The sequence below is a fragment of the Lynx rufus genome, unplaced genomic scaffold, assembly GCF_022079265.1.
Source record: "Lynx rufus isolate CCGP_SWC_20201006 ecotype Redwood Valley unplaced genomic scaffold, mLynRuf1.p SCAF_5, whole genome shotgun sequence".
Taxonomy (NCBI): domain Eukaryota; kingdom Metazoa; phylum Chordata; class Mammalia; order Carnivora; family Felidae; genus Lynx; species Lynx rufus.
This window is the reverse complement of record NW_025814867.1, coordinates 93,647,143-93,655,880: the sequence shown is the minus strand read 5'-3', so window position 1 is coordinate 93,655,880 and position 8,738 is coordinate 93,647,143. Positions and strand designations below refer to the sequence as shown.

The 8,738-nt window shown below is 40.9% G+C and overlaps 1 non-coding gene across 1 annotated transcript; it reads left to right on the top strand.

The window, feature by feature from the left end:
- Window positions 1-6,937: 6,937 nt before the first annotated feature.
- On the top strand, window positions 6,938-7,040 carry LOC124527443 (small nucleolar RNA U13). Its single transcript, XR_006965892.1, has one exon. It is a non-coding gene; the product is annotated as a small nucleolar RNA U13 (small nucleolar RNA).
- The last annotated feature ends 1,698 nt before the right edge of the window (window positions 7,041-8,738 follow it).

The following is an 8,738-nucleotide window of genomic DNA, read 5'->3' as shown; positions in this document are numbered from 1 at the left end:
CCAAATCTGGAAGAAAAAACTCAGAGGCTGTCAATAATTCTCAGTGCCACAAGAAAATCCTGTGATCTCTGTTTGAAATTCCTATCCCTAGGCTCTACTCCCAGAGATTTTTATTTCAAAGGTCTAAGTGAGGTCAGGGCATCCATATTCCATATTTTCAATAGGAACTTAGGTATGTTTGAGAAACCACTGTCCCTTGCCGACTTAAAAAAGAGAACAAACCTGCCACTGACTTGCTTTTGATGTTTCCACTCTGAATAAAAGATCTTCAAAGAAATGATTAGTGCTAAAATCATTTGCATGCATCTCTGGAAAAAGCACCCATTATTATTAGCTCAGTTTAAAGTAGATACTAAACACTTATTTGATGTGGCACATAAAACACAATATCAGAGCTAGTTTTACTGCCCCCCCCAAGATTATGTGGTCAAACAGGCCAATATTTCTAACAGATGTTTCTAATCTGATCAAGGCATAGATCTTCTCTCCCAATAATGCACAAAGACAGGAACCTGAACATTTTTGCAATTTCGTGGGGGTTAAAGGCCAACCAGAAAATAAAATTCCAAAAAGATAAACTATGGCCCAATCAAGCATTATCTCCTCGCCCTAGAGTCACATTCCAGAACTCCTGCCCAGCCCTCCGGCCTAGGATAGCCTTCTCCCCCTCTTTTTAAGCCCAGTCTCTTAGCCTGGACCCTGAATAATACTGACGCCTGGACTTTCTTGCATCCCTAACATGTTACCTTCCTTTAAATTAAAAAATTTAGAAATTAAAACACACACACACACACACACACACACACACACACACACTCACACTCACACACCTCCTGAACCCTCAAATTACTATCTTCTTGCTCCTCCTTTTGATCACCAAAGGGCTGCAAAGCGCTTCCTGAGCCCTGGCCACCTCCACGTCCCCATCCCTCTCCCACTCTTGAACACTATGCAACCCAGCGCACACCCACTTTGTTTGTAACTGCTCTCCAAGGCTAGCAATCCAAAGGCCTTTTCTCAGTCCCAATCCTCCTAGACTTTTCTATTCAAACTAGAGACAGCCTTTATCTTCTAATGGAAACCGATCAACAGACACTGATCGACAGACGGGGTATGGCCTCAGAGCCCACTCCGGGCAGGCGTCTCTGAAGTACTTTAAAAGCCAGGTGACTCTCACAACTCTCCGGCGCCAGCAGGCCGCAGGCTGGGATCAGCTGATCGGTTTCCTAGGAGAAACCCTGGGAGAGAGGGCTCTAAGGAGGAAGGGGCTTTCTCACGTTGATGTGCCCGCGGGGAAAGAGGTGCTGGGGGGACGACCCCAGATTCGTGAGACCACCCCTGAACCTCTCCCTACCTGGCAGCATCTGGCCCGGCTTCCCCGCCGGCAGCAGAGGGAGCGCCGCGGAGGTGCTCGCACCTGAGCCGGTGCCTCCCGCCAGGCTCGGCCTCCGCAGGCCCCCTGGCCGACCTCACCGCTCGGACTCGGGCAGGACCGCTCCACCGAGCCAGGCCGCGCCGCGCTGCGCTGCGCCCGCCCCACCGCGCGCCCAGACCCAAAGCGGTACCCACCCCGGTGCGCCCCACGGCGGTGCCCACCAGGAGCCCGCCGCCGCCCTCCGCACCGGACTGCGCGTCCCGGGCGCCTGCGGAGCCAAGGCCCGGCGCACTCACCGTAGACGCGGCCGCGGCCAGCACCGCCGGGAGAAGGGGAGGAGGCATGAGGGCCCATGGGGACCGCCCCCACCACCCCAGAGGAGGTTCCCGAGCACAGGCTCCGCCCCCCGCGTCCGCCCCGAGAGTCAGGTCCTCCGGGCCTCGCGGGCTGGTCTGCCAGTTTCTCCGCTAGCGTGGCGCTCCACCCCAGGCCGGCCGGACCCCACCCGGGCAGTGGAAGAACGAGGAGGGAGAAAGAGGGGTGGACATCTTGTATTACTGGCATCCTGGTGCCAGTAATACTGAGCTAGGTGCTGGGCGCTTCCCAGATTCACCCCGTAAATGCTCACAAAGCATTGGCTCGTTCAAAAAGGGGGTTAGTTCTGGTTTTACAGAACAGGAAACTGAGGCTTCAGAGGTTAGTAAACTTACCTTACATCACCTGACAGGTTTCAGCTTTCTCAACTGCGTAATGTACCAATTCACCTGCCTTCCCATTTCGCAGGACGATTGAAAATATTAACTGAATAAATTATTCGAAATCCTAATATCTTCAAAGATATTATTACGGAAGGCCAAGACAGAATAATGTTTATACTAAAGATTTAAGTAAAAAATCATCCTGGGTTCTGCTTAGGCAGGCAGGATAGCAGGCCAGATTCTCCAGGACACCCACCACTGATAAGAAACTAAGAGATTCTCCAAGAATTACCCCAACCCAAAAGGAACAAACCGTGGGAAGAACCAGCACTGGGTCATTGACCTCTGAGCACCGGGCTTTGCTTGAGAGCACGTGGAGAGTTTCTGCTGACACTGTGATCTGGGACTGGAAGAAGGTGACCCAAACATGAGGCTTTAAAGAGTTACCAAGTTCCCTGTGTTCTAAGCAGAAGCAATAAAAAAAACAAAACAAAACAAAAAAAAAAACGCACTCTGGAGGACGCTTCTTTGATTCAGTCCCATAAGATTCATGCAAATGCAAGTTAATGACAAAATCCTGAAACACAGGAGGTCACACATAAGTGACAGCAGAACTGATACACAATAGATTAAGGGCTTCTCTAACACAGAATACAAACCTTTTGTTTGTTTGTTTTTTGTTGTTGTTTTTGTTTTTTTTAATTTAAAGGAAAAGAAAAAAAAGAACATCCTTGGCGATTACTTACCAATTATGATGGAGATAGAGTGCCAGTACATTGGAGAAATCTGGCAGATACCACCTTAATCAAGTACTCAAAGTTAAGTTCACCAGTAGTACAAATTGGCATCACAGATGAGGTGGTGTTCTAAGAACATGACATCACCTTTATTGTATTCCAAATACAGAACTGGAATTTAATCACAAGGAAACAGATAAGCCCAAATTATGGGACAGTCTACAAAACAACTGGTCTGTACACCTCAGATATTTCAATGTCATAAAAGACAAAAAAAAAAAAAACTGTTTCAGGGGTGCCTGGGTAGCTCAGTCGGTTAAGCATCTGACTTCAGCTCAGGTCATGATCTCACGGTTTGTGAGTTTGAACCCCACATCCAGCTCTGTGCTGATAGCTCAGAGCCTGGAGCCTGCTTCAGATTCTGTGTCTTCCCCTCTCTCTCCTCCTCCCATGCTCACGCTTTGTCTCTCTCTGTCTCTCAATAATAAGCGTTAAAAAAAGAATTAAAAAAACAAAAACAAAACTGTTTCAGATTAAAGACTGTTCCTAGCCCAATGAGACTAAGGAGATTTGACATCTGAATTTCTGGATTGAAAAAAGTTGCTGCAAAGTATATTATTGAGACAACTGGAAATGAATAGGTACAATGTGATAGATTTAAAACAACCTGTAATTCTTTGACATTCCTCTGGCTGAGAAATGGGGACATATTTCTCCTTTTAAATCTGGGCTGGCCTAACAGAATGGGAAAAGATATTTGCAAATGACATATCGGACAAAGGGCTAGTATCCAAAATCTATAAGAGCTCACCAAACTCCACACCCGAAAAACAAATAAACCAGTGAAGAAATGGGCAGAAAACATGAATAGACACTTCTCTAAAGAAGACATCCGGATGGCCAACAGGCACATGAAAAGATGCTCAACATGACTCCTCATCAAAGAAATACAAATAAAAACCACACTCAGATATCACATATCACCTCACGCCAGTCAGAGTGGCCAAAATGAACAAATCAGGAGACTATAGATGCTGGAGAGGATGTGGAGAAATGGGAACCCTCTTGCACTGTTGGTGGGAATGCAAATTGGTGCAGCCACTCTGGAAAACAGTGTGGAGGTTCCTCAAAAAATTAAAAATAGACCTACCCTATGACCCAGCAATAGCACTGCTAGGAATTTACCCAAGGGATACAGGAGTACTGATGCATAGGGGCACTTGTACCCCAATGTTCATAGCAGCACTCTCAACAATAGCCATATTATGGAAAGAGCCTAAATGTCCATCAACTGATGAATGGATAAAAAAAATTGTGGTTTATATACACAATGGAGTACTACGTGGCAATGAGAAAGAATGAAATATGGCCCTTTGTAGCAACATGGATGGAACTGCAGAGTGAAATGAGTGAAATGAGCCATACAGAGAAAGACAGATACCATATGTTTTCACTCTTATGTGGATCCTGAGAAACGTAACAGAAACCCATGGGGGAGGGGAAGGAAAAAAAAAAAAGAGGTTAGAGTGGGAGAGAGCCAAAGCATAAGAGACTCTTAAAAACTGAGAACAAACTGAGGGTTGATGGGGGTGGGAGGGAGAGGGGGGTGGCTGATGGGTATTGAGGAGGGCACCTTTTGGGATGAGCACTGGGTGTTGTATGGAAACCAATTTGACAATAAACTTCATATATTGAAATCAATCAATCAATCAATCAATCAATATGGGCTGGCCTGTCACTGCTTTTACAAATGGAATAGAGTGAAAGTCAAGGGATGCCAATCCTGAACCCAACCTTTATTTTATTTTATTTTTTTTTTCTGAGCTCAATCTTTAAAAGGCAATTTCTGCTTCTTCCACTTATACTCTTTCCTGAATTTGATCATTGTATTGTTGTTATATAGGAAAGTGATTTTATTCTTAAGATTTATTTAATGAGTAACTATCACGATGTCTGCAATTTCTCTCCCATAGTTCAATTAAAGTGTGTGTGTGAGAGAGAGAGTGAGAAAGCAAGCGTGCACAAATGTGGCAAAATGTTAACAACTGATGAATCTAGATGAAGTGTATACAGATGTTCCCTGAATAATTTTTACAACTTTTCTAAGCCTTCATATTTTCCCCCAAAAAATTTAAAAGAGAAAGGATTAAATCTCAAAAAGGGGGAAAAAAGCAATGACTAGACTTCTCTTTTTGGCCAAGATGAACACACAAGGACCATCCCACCCAAAGTATCTAAAACAAACAAAAAAAACAGACAAAATATCTAAAACAACAGTTTTTAAGGTACTCTATATGAAGCAACGGAGGACAGTGATCTCTGAGAGACAGGAAACTGACAAGGTGAGTCCTACAACTGCCCCAGCTTGCTACTTTGAGAGTTTCCAAGCATGGCAGAAGGAAGAGAAAGTTGAGACAGAGTCTGGCAGACTCCCTGAGTTCAGAAAACAGACCCTAGAGTCCAGGGAGACAGAAGCAGCTAGAGCTCACAGGACAGAATAACAGAAAAAAGACAGCTTCACAGAAACAGAATACTGGACAGATCTGCAGAGAGTCCTCCCTCAACTATTTCTGATCAGTGTATGCATCTAAGGAAATGGTCCTAGGCCAGAGAAAGAACCACCTGTAAAGATTAGAGGGAAGCATGACAATATCAAATAGGCCAGGAGGGGATAAATGAAAGAATATATTGTAAGGTTCTTATATTACGTGTGAAGAGGCATGATATCACTTTAAGGCAGACTATGATAGATAAATATATATTATAAACCCTTAAGCAATCACTAACATATCAAAATAAAGAATTATAATTAATAAAGCAACTAAGGAGATAAAATCATATCAAAAAGAAACTTGATTAGTCCAAACGAAGGTAGAAAACTAGGAATGGGGCAACAAATAACAGGTGGGACAAATAGAAAACAAATAGCAAAAGGAGATACTCAAATCTAACCACATTAATAATCAAATTAAATATAAATGGTGTAAATAGCCTGATTAAAAGGCATAGCTTATCAGGTTGAATAAAAAAGCAAGACCCAACTATATGCTGCCTACAAAAAGTGCACTTTAAATATGAAGATGATGTAACAAATAGGTTAAAAGTGAAAGGATGGAAAGAGAGAAACCACGCTAACACTAGCCGAAAGAAAATGAGATCAATTACTTTAAAATCAAACAAAATACATTTCAGACCAAAGAATATTGCCAGGGATAAAGAAGGTCATTTTATCATTATAAGGATAAAGGATCAATTCATCAAGAGAAAATAACAATCTTAAACATTTATGAACCTAATAACAGTACCTCAAAATACATGAAGTTAAAACTGATAGAACTGCACAAAGAAATAGATGACTCCATAATTATAGTCAGAGATTTTAATACTACTCAATAATTGCTAGACCACGTATGCAGAAAATCAGTGTGGATATAGAAAATTTTAAAAACTAATCACTTGACCTGATTGACTTTTGTAAAACACCTAACAATAGCAGAATACACATTCTTCTCAAATGCACAAAGAACTATTCTGGGTCACAAGACTCAATAAAATACAATAGGATTCAAGTCATACAACCTATGTTCTCTGACCACAGAAAAATTAAATTAGAAATCAATAACTAAAAGATCCTTGGAAAATCCCCCAGTATTTGGAAACCAAACAATACCTTTCTTTATAACTGGGAGATTAAAGAAAAAATCAAAAGAGGAATTTTAAAAGTATTTGCAACTGAATGAAAATGAAAACAATATATCAGGATTTGTAGATGTGATTAACGCATTACTTAAGGGAAAACCTACAACACTAAATGTCTGTATTAAGAAAAAGAAAGCTTTCAAATCAATGATCTCAGCTTCTACCTTACAAAACTAGAAAAGAAAGAGCAAATCAGACATAAAGCAGAAAAAAGGAATAATAAAGACCAAAGCAGAATCCAATGAAATAGCAAAGAAGAAAACAATAGAATCAAATAAAGCAAAGGCTGGTTCTTTCAGAAAAATCAGTAAAATGGATTAAGCTTTAGCCAGACTAATCAGGAAAAAAAGTAAAAAGATAAATTATCAATAACAGGAATGCAGAGTTGATATCACCACATATTCTATAGGTATTAAGAATAAAAATAGATCCTTTTGTAAGTCATAAGTGTGATAATTGATGTTCATGCTGTTTTGTGACATGTGCTTCCTTCAAACCTTGTAACAACTGCAGTGTATTGTCCATCTCATGTGAAAAAAACAAACAAACAAGAAAAAGGGGGTAAAAATAGATTATTATGACTAGTAATAACTTTATGCCAATAAATTTCACAACCTAGATAAAATGGAAAAACTCCTTGAAAGACATCACTTACCATACCTCACACAAAAATAGATAACTTAAAAAGCCCTATATCTGTTAAAGAAATTGAACTTGTACTTAAAAGCATTTCCACAGAGAAAATTTCAGGCCCACATAGCTAGAAGTAATAATATTAGCTCTATAGAAATTATAGAGGGGCACCTGTGTGGCTCAGTCAGTTAAGCATCCAACTTTGGCTCAGGTCATGATCTCACAGTTAGTGGGTTCGAGCCCCGCATCAGGCTCTGTGCTGACAGCTCAGAGCCTGAAGCCTCCTTTGGATTCTGTGTCTCCCTCTCTCTTTGCCACTCCCCAGCTTGCTCTCTCTCTCTCTCTCTCTCTCTCTCTCTCTCAAAAATAAACATTAAAAAAATAAAGAAATTAGTATCTGTACTAATACTAATTCTATAGAAGGAAGAAGTAATACTAATTCTACACAAGATTTTCCAAAGAAAAACTCCCAACTCACTCTATGCGGCCAGTATTATCCCAACTCCAAACCCAGACAAAGATATTACAGGAAACAAAACTACAGACTAATATCTCTCATGTACATAGAAGCAAAAAATCTAAACAAAATTTTAGCAAATTGAACTCAATGGTATAAAAAAGGATAACATAATATAACCAAGTGGGTGTGTTCGCCCCCAAAATGCAGAATTGTTTTACTGTTCAAAAATCAAACAGTAGGGAATGCAAACTGGTACAGCCACTCTGGAAAACAGTGTGGAGTTTCCTCAAAAAATTAAAAATAGACCTACCCTATGACCCAGCAATAGCACTGCTAGGAATTTACCCAAGGGATATAGGAGTACTGATGCATAGGGGCACTTGTACCCCAATGTTTATAGCAGCACTTTCAACAATAGCCAAATAATGGAAAGAGCCTAAATGTCCATCAACTGATGAATGGATAAAGAAATTGTGGTTTGTATACACAATGGAATACTACGTGGCAATGAGAAAGAATGAAATACGGCCTTTTGTAGCAACGTGGATGGAACTGGAGTGTTATGCTAAGTGAAATAAGTCATACAGAGAAAGACAGATACCATATGTTTTCACTTTGATGTGGATCCTGAGAAACTTAACAGAAGACCATGGGGGAGGGGAAGGGAAAAAAAAAAGTTAGAGAGGGAGGGAGCCAAAGCATAAGAGACTCTTAAAAACTGAGAACAATCTGAGGATTGATGGGGGGTGGGAGGGAGGGGGTTGGTGATATGTATTGAGGAGGGCACCTGTTGGGATGAGCCCTGGGTGTTGTATGGAAACCAATTTGACAATAAATTTCATATTAAAAAAAAAAATCAAACAGCAATTCATCATATTAGCAAACCAAAGGAGAAAAACCATATAATCATCTCAATAGGTGCAAACACTGCATTTGACAAAATCTAATATTTATTTCTAATAAAAATTCTTGGCAAGCTAGGAGTATGAGGAAACTTCTTCAACCTGATAAAAGACATTTATAAAATACTGACAGCTAACATCACATTCATTGGTTAAAGACTGAATACTCTCCCACTAAGATCAAGAACAAGATAGGGGGATGTCTTCTATCACCACTTTTATTCAATATTGTAT